We start from the raw sequence: 8,992 nt of genomic DNA on the forward strand, positions 1-8,992 counted from the left end.
TCATACACATTATACACCGCGTACTCCAGCTTCCCTCATACACATTATACACCGTGTACTCCAGCTTTCCTCATACACATTATACACCGTGTACTCCAGCTTCCCTCATACACATTATACACCGTGTACTCCAGCTTTCCTCATACACATTATACACCGTGTACTCCAGCTTTCCTCATACATATTATATACCGTGTACTCCAGCTTTCCTCATACACATTATACAGTGTACTCTAGCTTTCCTCATACACATTATACACCGCATACTCCAGCTTTCCTCATACACATTATACACTGTGTACTCCAGCTTCCCTCATACACATTATACACCGTGTACTCCAGCTTCCCTCATACACATTATACATCGTGTACTCCAGCTTTCCTCATACACATTATACACTGCGTACTCCAGCTTTCCTCATACACATTATACACCGTGTACTCCAGCTTTCCTCATACACATTATACACCATGTACTCCAGCTTTGCTCATACACATTATACACCGCGTACTCCAGCTTTCCTCATACACATTATACACCGCGTACTCCAGCCTTCCTCATACACATTATATACCGTGTACTCCAGCTTTCCTCGTAAACATTATACACCGTGTACTCCAGCTTTCCTCGTACACATAAGGCTCCATGTACATGGGACGTTGTTAAAAGTCCCTTTGAATGCTGGAATTTTTAGGACATTTGAAACGTCCGTTCGGTCGCGTTTGTACCCGCATGAGGAAAGCCATTGTGTACATGGAGCCTAATACACCGCTTACTCCAGATTTCCTCGTAAACATTATACACCATGTACTCCAGCTTCCCTCATACACGGTGTATAATGTGTATCAGGAAAGCTGGAGTACACAGTATATAATGTGTATGAGGACAGCTGGAGTACACGGTCAGGTGCGTTTTTAAATGCAGGATAAACACTGTACATAGTTAGGTTGAAAAAAGACACTGGTTCAACCTATGATGAGTGTTTGTATGTGTTTGCTATCAATAGTCCATTGTATACCCTGTATATCGTGGTCGTTAAGGTGCCCATCTAATAATTTTTTTAAACTATCAAGGCTTCCTGCTGATACCACTGCTTGTGGAACAGAATTCCACATTCTTACCGCTCTGAAAGTAAAGAACCCTTTATGCAGTTTAAGGTTAAACTGCTTCTCTTCTAATTTTAATAAATGGTCGCGTGTCCTTTTTATATTCCCTTTCGCTGAAAAGTTTGTTCCCTATGCTAGGGTTGCAAGTACGGTATTTGTACATTGATATCATAACCCCTTTCAAATCATCTCTTCTCCAGAAAGAATAAGTTCAATGCTTTTAGTCTTTCCCCATATCCCTTTATTGCCCTTCTCTGGACATTCTTCCTGAGGACCGGTGCCCAGAACTAGATGGCATACTCGAGATGCGGCCGGACCAGAGTCTTGTAGAGTGGGAGAATTATCGTTTTATCTCTGGAGTGAATCACCTTTTTTATACATGCCAGTTTTCCTGCAGCAGCCTGGCATTGCATGCCATTGCTGAGCTTGTTGTCTATTAGGACCCCCAGGTCCTTTTCCATCTTAGATTCCCCCAAAGGCTCCCCCCCTAGTGAGCAACTTGCGTTCGTATTTCTGGCACCCAAATGCATTACCTTACATTTTCCAACATTAACCACTTGCCTACCGGGCACTTTCACCCCCTTCCCATCCAGGCCAATTTTCAGCTATCAGTGCTCTCACGCTTTGAATGACAATTGCGCGGCCATTCTACACTGTACCCATATGACATTTTAATCATTTTTTTCACACAAATAGAGCTTTCTTTTGGTGGTATTTAATCATCTCTGGGTTTTTTATTTTTTACAAAAAAAAAAGAAAAAAGACAGAAGATTTTGAAAAAAAAAAGTTTTCTTATTTTCTGCGAGTAAATTTTGAAAATAAATACATTTTTCTCCTTCACTGGTGTGCGCTTATGAGGCGGCACTGATGGGCACTGATAGGCTGAACTGATGGGCACTGATGAGGTGGCACTTATGGGCACTGATGAGGTGGCACTTATGGGCACTGATGAGGTGGCACTGATGAGGAGGTACTAATATGCCGCACTGATGAGCACTGATAGGTGGCACTGATAGGTGGCACTGCTGGGCATTGAGAGGTGGCACTGCTGGGCACAAAGGTGGCACTGCTGGGCACTGAGAGGCGGCACTGATGGGCACTGGTAGGCGGCACTGATGGGCACTGATAGGCGGCACTGATGGGAACTGATAGGCGGCACTGATGGACACTGACGGGTGGCACTGATGGGCACTGATAGGCAGCACTGATGGGCACTGATAGGCGGCACTGATAGGCGGCACTGATGGACACTGACGGGTGGCACTGATGGGCAGCACCATCAGTGCCCACACTCAGTGCCCATAGTGCTGCCAGTCAGTGCTCATCAGTGCCTAGATGAGCAGGCACTGATGGGCACTGACTGGCAGCACTATGGGCACTGATGGTGGGCACATTGTTTTTTTTTTTTACCTCTGTAGTAATCAGGGCACTGGTGATCAGTGCCCTGATTACATTCCACTGTGTCCCCGACGGCTGATCGGCTCTCCTCCTTCCTCACACTGCAGTCTCCGTGTAAGGAAGGAGCGCTGGCGATGATCTCATATGTTTACATATGAGATCATCTCTCATTGCATGGGCCGATCACGTGGTAAATGGCCGCTGTGATTGGCCATTTACCACGATCTGTGATTGGCTGTGTCCAAGGGACACGGCCAACACAGATTTTCCCCGATGCGCGCTCGCGGGAGCTCACAGGGAGACTGTCTCTGGGAGGCCGTATAAAGACGGCCTCCCGGAAATTCGAGTCCGCACTGTAGCCGTACTTCGGCTATAGCGCGGATGGCAAGAAGTTAAACCTCATTTGCCATGTAGATGCCCACTCCAATATTTTGTTCAGGTCTTCTTGTAAGGTTTCCACATCCTGTGTAAAAGTTATTGCCCTGCCTAATTTAGTATCGTCCGCAAATACGGAGATTGAGTTGTTTATCCCGTCCTCTAGTCTAGATCATTTATGAATAAATTAAACAGTATTGGTCCCAGGACAGATCCTTGTGGGAAACTGTATCAAATGCCTTTGCAAAATCCAGATACACCACATCCACGCTAGATGACAGCTCACTTCTTCATAGAAGGTTAATAGATTGGTCTGGCAAGAGCGATTTTTCATGAATCCGTGCCGAATACTACTAATGATACCGTTTTCATTACTAAAGTCCTCCATCATGACTGTGGCTTGGGCCTAAAAAAGTAAGTGCTGCATTTTGTGCACCTGACTGTGCCATTCATACCAGTCCTCCTGCACCTCCATCATGACTGCCTGAACTGATGCTTTATCCCCAAGCAGGAGCAGCCTCTAATCTTTCTCCAGTTAAAGTATATTGGTCAAATTACAACTGGGGTAACACAGTTTCAGCTAAAGTTAGTGTGTTCACAGTGTTACAGCAATGCCAGGGAAATGCAGCTTTAAAAATGTATGGCTTCATGATGAAAAGTATGAGAGGTGGCTGGAGAAAGATCAGGACCCGGGACGTGCTAAATGTACAGTGTGTCGTAAAACATTTGACATTTTGAACATGGGAGAGGCAGCGCTGTCCAGCCACGCTAAAGGTGCAAAGCACCAGTCTGCAGCTGCATGCTCGACAGCTTCCAATCCGATCGCTGGCTTTTTCACCTGTGCGCCTGAAGTGACACTAGCTCCCAGCTGCGGCAGCGGTGCTTCCATCTCATCCACTGTAAAACAAGGAACCATTTTGAGTCACGCTGTATCCAGAAACGAAACCCTAACTGCAGAGGTACTGTGGGCTCTAAAGGTGGCTAATTCGCACTATTCATACAAGTCTTATGAAGACACAGGCCAGCTTTTCCAGACTATGTTCCCAGACAGCAAGATAGCGGCCAGCTTTGCATGTGGCGAACGTAAGTGCTCATATTTATGCACTTTTGGACTGGCTCCTTTTTTTAAGAAACTGACTTTGACAGATGTATCGAAGCAAAGCGTCTATGTTATGCTCTTTGATGAAAGTCTCAATCACTATTTACAGTCTAAACAGTTAGACATGCATGTCAGGCTATGGAACGGGTCCGAGGTGAAAACTAAATACATCGGCTCAGAGTTCATGGGCCATTCATCAGCTCAAGACATCGCTGAAAAAATGAATAACTTGCTCTCAGAGATTGGAATCAAAAATCTTGTCCAGATCTCAATCAACGGACCGCACGTCAACTGGAAAGTATTCAAAATACTCCAGAAGCAAGTGCAGGAAAGTCCCTAATTAACATTGGTTCGTGCGGGTTGCACATACTGCACAATGCATTCAGAGATGGATGTAAATCCACCAGATGGGAAGTTGAACACTGACTCTCTAGCTTGAACTGGCTGTTCCATGATTGCCCTGCACGTCACAAGGATTTTATGACAGCAACCGGTTGTAAAACTCCCATGCTTAAATTTTGTAAGCAACGGTGGATTGAGAATGTCAACGTTTCAGAAAGAGGATTGCAATTCTGGCCACAGGTCAAACAATACATCGAGATGGTAGAGAGAGGGAAACTATCCAATCCAAAAGTAAAGTCATTTGAAGAGGTGAAGATGCGCTGTGTTGATCCTCTCTTCCCAGTGAAAGTGGGAATATTCAACAGCATTGCAAGAGAAGTCGACCCATTCCTCACCATGTATCAGTCTGACCAACCAATGCTGCCGTTTCTCTCCGGTGATATGTACAAACTGATTAAAGGTAAGGATAAACAAAAATTCTGTTTTTGCTAATAATGTTTATTAATATAATGATATACACTGCAGTTCATTACAATTTGGCTTGTAAATTAGCAAAAAACACTTAATTATACTTTTTCATAGGCATCATGGGACGATTTCTAAAGGAAAAGCATCTGGAAGAGGCCACATCCACTCTAAAGCTCCTCCATGTCCCTTATCAAGACAGCAGTCTGCACAAGGACAGTTCAAAGATTGACATTGGGTTTGCAGCAGAAACCACCCTGACCCAACTCAAGTCTTCCAAAAAAATTTCAGATAGGCAAAAACTAGAGATTAAGATGGACTGCAAGAAATTTTTGATCACACTCCTTGACAAGTTGCTGAAAAAGGCTCCAGTGCATCAAATGTTAGTGAGAAGCATGCAGTGCCTTGACCCGAGACGCATGGCTGGAAGTAAGGAACTCTGCATAACTCAAATGAGGATGTTACACATACTTGTTGAGGCTAAACATGTAAATGAGGCAGTGTGCGATGATATCCTTAGAGAGTTTTGTGATTTGGCTGCTCTTCAGGGAAAGTTCAGGGAATTTGACCCCAAAACTGCTCGAGTGGACACCCTGCTGTATGAGACAATGGGAACAAAACCATCACTTTCCAGAGTGTGGAATGTGGTGAAGCTTCTTCTTGTGTTATCACATGGTCAGGAAAGAGGTTTTTCAATGAACAAAGAATTAATAGTTGAGAATCAGAGGGAAAGATCTCTGGTGGCTCAGAGGCTCATTGTTGACCATGTCAGATCTGTAGGAGGCATAACCAAGGTAGAAATCACAAAGGAGCTGCTCCTTTTAGCTGCAGGAGCCAGGCAGAAGTACCATGGGTACCTGGATGAAGAGAAAGAAAGAACAACAAGCTGTTGACTTAAAGATGTTGATTGTTTTTTTGGCAATGTTTAAGTTAACTTGTTAAAGACTGTTATCGGGTCAATTTATGGCACTTTAAGTTCAGAACAGTGTTGCTGGACACTTTTATTTATTTATTAGTTGCTTCCCCTTGATTTATGTTATATCTCCCATGGATTACGTTAATCCATTTCTAAGCGGTTCTCAGGGTTTGATTATGTTATGAAACGTTGTTACTGTGCAAGCGTTATTTAAATAAAGATTTCATATTCCACTGTACACTACAAAGCATGTCATTTATATTAGTAAAAATATGCTGGGTGTGACATGGATTGTCTTCTTATTTAACATGTTTACATAGACATTTCATGAAACATTAGGTCATGAATATTTACGTGAAGTCATGGAAAAGTCATGGAATTTATTGGTGAAAATGTGTATGAACCCTGTTAAGGACCCTCGGGTGTAAGCCATCTGGTCCCTGGGACTTATTTATGTTAAGTTTTTCAAGTCTAGTTCTAAATCTGTCTTCTGTTAATCATGAGGGTGCTTCCTGTGACGTGTTAATAACACTAACATTACAGTCTAGGTTACTGAACAAATGCAAATACAAGAAAAATGCATATACAAAAAACATGAATGTATTTCAAAGATCCTAGTTAATAACATTGAAGTGTGTTTAACCACTTACCCCCATGCTATAGCCGAATGATGGCTACAGCGCAGCCAGCCAGTTCTGGGAGGCCATCACATAATTTCCTCCTGTGATCCCGTCCGCTGGGGCGCATGGGAGGCACGCTCTGTGATCGCTGCGTCCTCCGGACACAGCTGATTACAGATCAGGATAAAGAACTGATCAATCTCTCTTTACCACATGATCAGCTGTGTCCTATCATAGCTGATCACGGATGCCAACACATGCCAGTTTTTCGACATTTCCTTTCCTCGCTCTCACAGCATGAGGAGAAGAGAGCCAATAACCAGTTTGTGTGAATGGGACATCGGCACTGATTATCAGTGCAGCCCCAAGAGTGGCCACCACATCCTGTGTAGAAGTTATTGCTCTGCCTAATTTAGTATCGTCCGCAAATACGGAGATTGAGCTGTTTATCCCATCCTCTAGTCTAGATCGTTTATGAATAAATTAAACAGAATTGGTCCCAGGACAGATCCTTAGGGGGCCCCACTTTCTACACCAGACCATTCCGAGTACTCCCCATTTATCACTCCCCCTTGGACTCATCCCTGAAGCCAGTTTTCAATCCAGGTACACACCCTATGGTCCATACCTATGTATCTTAGTTTTTACAGTAATCGTTTGTGGGAAACTGTATCAAATGCCTTTGCAAAATCCAGATACACCACATCTGCGCTAGATGGCAGCTCACTTCGAAGGTTAATAGATTGGTCTGGCAAGAGCGATTTTTCATGAATCCATGCTGAACACTACTAATGATACCGTTTTCATTACTAAAGTCTTGTATATAGTCCCTTATCATCCCCTCCAATAGCTCGCAGAATATTGATGTTAGGCTAACTGGCCTGTAGTTCCCAGGGATATATCTCAACCCTTTTTTAAATATAGGTACCACGTTGGCTTTTCTCCAATCAGCTGGTACTATTCCTGTCAGTAGACTATCCATAAAAAAACAGGAACAATGGTCTGGCTATCACCTGGCTGAGTTCCTTTTCGACTCCATTTCGATGGAGAGGGGTTCTGTCTGGAACAATTCCCCCCTGGTTCCTTGTATGTATTTACACAAGTACAAAGCATACATCTATGCAATTTTACAGCCAGCTGTACACCCCCAACTGCAGCATCTTGGTTGCAAGGAACTTTATGCTAGGCAAATTTTTTGCAAACATCTGTGTGCATAAAGCCTTAAAAATAAAATATTTTTATTTAGAGCTGAACCAAACCTAACAGTTTAGCTTTCTCAAAATGGTTCCATTCAAGGCATTCTTTGAATGATAACTATGACATACTACTGTGGTTATGGCATCTCTCAACCAAACTGTCAAGCCATCAAATGGCTGGTGTTATAACTGAGCACATGTGTAACACAATGGCAACTGCAGATCAAACAGAGGCTACAATGGCCGCTTCCTTTGCTAGAAGTGCTTAGCTCTGCTTTAAAGTGGCATTCCACATTTAACTAGCTTTAAAACTGTCTGCTTCTATCACCTATGCCAACTAGCCAAGAAAGATGTATATGCTTTCCTATTTTTCGGCCACTTCATTCTAGTGACATGATCTCCCGGGGTCAGCATACAGCGGCTGCGGGAGAGAGTGTGCCCACAACGGTTGGTAAAGCCTGGAGCAGTGACATTTCCCCACTTCTATCCCCACTTCTATGGCCTATCTGCTGTCTGAGCTCCCTCTCCTGGAAAAAAAACTACGCTGGTTCACACAGGGAAGCAGGATCACAGGAGCGGCCTGAAAATAGGTAGTATATACAACTTTCTTCCACAGATTAGTCATCATAGGTGTTAGGAGGAGAGGGCACAGTTTCTAAGTGCCCTGTTCCCTTAAGTGTATGTATATACAGTGCTTTGTGAAAGTATTCGGCCCCCTTGAACTTTGCGACCTTTTGCCACATTTCAGGCTTCAAACATAAAGATATAAAACTGTAATTTTTTGTGAAGAATCAACAAGTGGCACACAATTATGAAGTGGAACGAAATTTATTGGATATTTCAAACTTTTTTAACAAATAAAAAACTGAAAAATTGGGCATGCAAAATTATTCAGCCCCCTTAAGTTAATACTTTGCAGCACCACCTTTTGCTGCGATTTCAGCTGTAAGTCGCTTGGGTTATGTCTCTATCAGTTTTCCTCCTTGCAAAACAACTCAAGCTCAGTGAGGTTGGATGGAGAGCGTTTGTGAACAGCAGTTTTCAGTTCTTTCCACAGATTCTCGATTGGATTCAGGTCTGGACTTTGACTTGGCAATTCTAACACCTGGATATGTTTATTTGTGAACCATTCCATTGTAGATTTTGCTTTATGTTTTGGATTATTGTCTTGTTGGAAGACAAATCTCCATCCCAGTCTCAGGTCTTTTGCAGACTCCATCAGGTTTTCTTACAGAATGGTCCTGTATTTGGCTCCATCCATCTTCCCATCAATTGTAACCATCTTCCCTGTCCCTGCTGAAGAAAAGCAGGCCCAAACCATGATGCTGCCACCACCATGTTTGACAGTGGGGATGGTGTGTTCAGGGTGATGAGCTGTGTTGCTTTTACGCCAAACATAACGTTTTGCATTGTTGCCAAAATGTTCGATTTTGGTTTCATCTTAACCAGAGCACCTTCTTCCACATGTTTGGTG

Source organism: Pelophylax lessonae (genome assembly GCF_965119305.1).
Source record: "Pelophylax lessonae genome assembly, chromosome: 4".
NCBI lineage: Eukaryota > Metazoa > Chordata > Amphibia > Anura > Ranidae > Pelophylax > Pelophylax lessonae.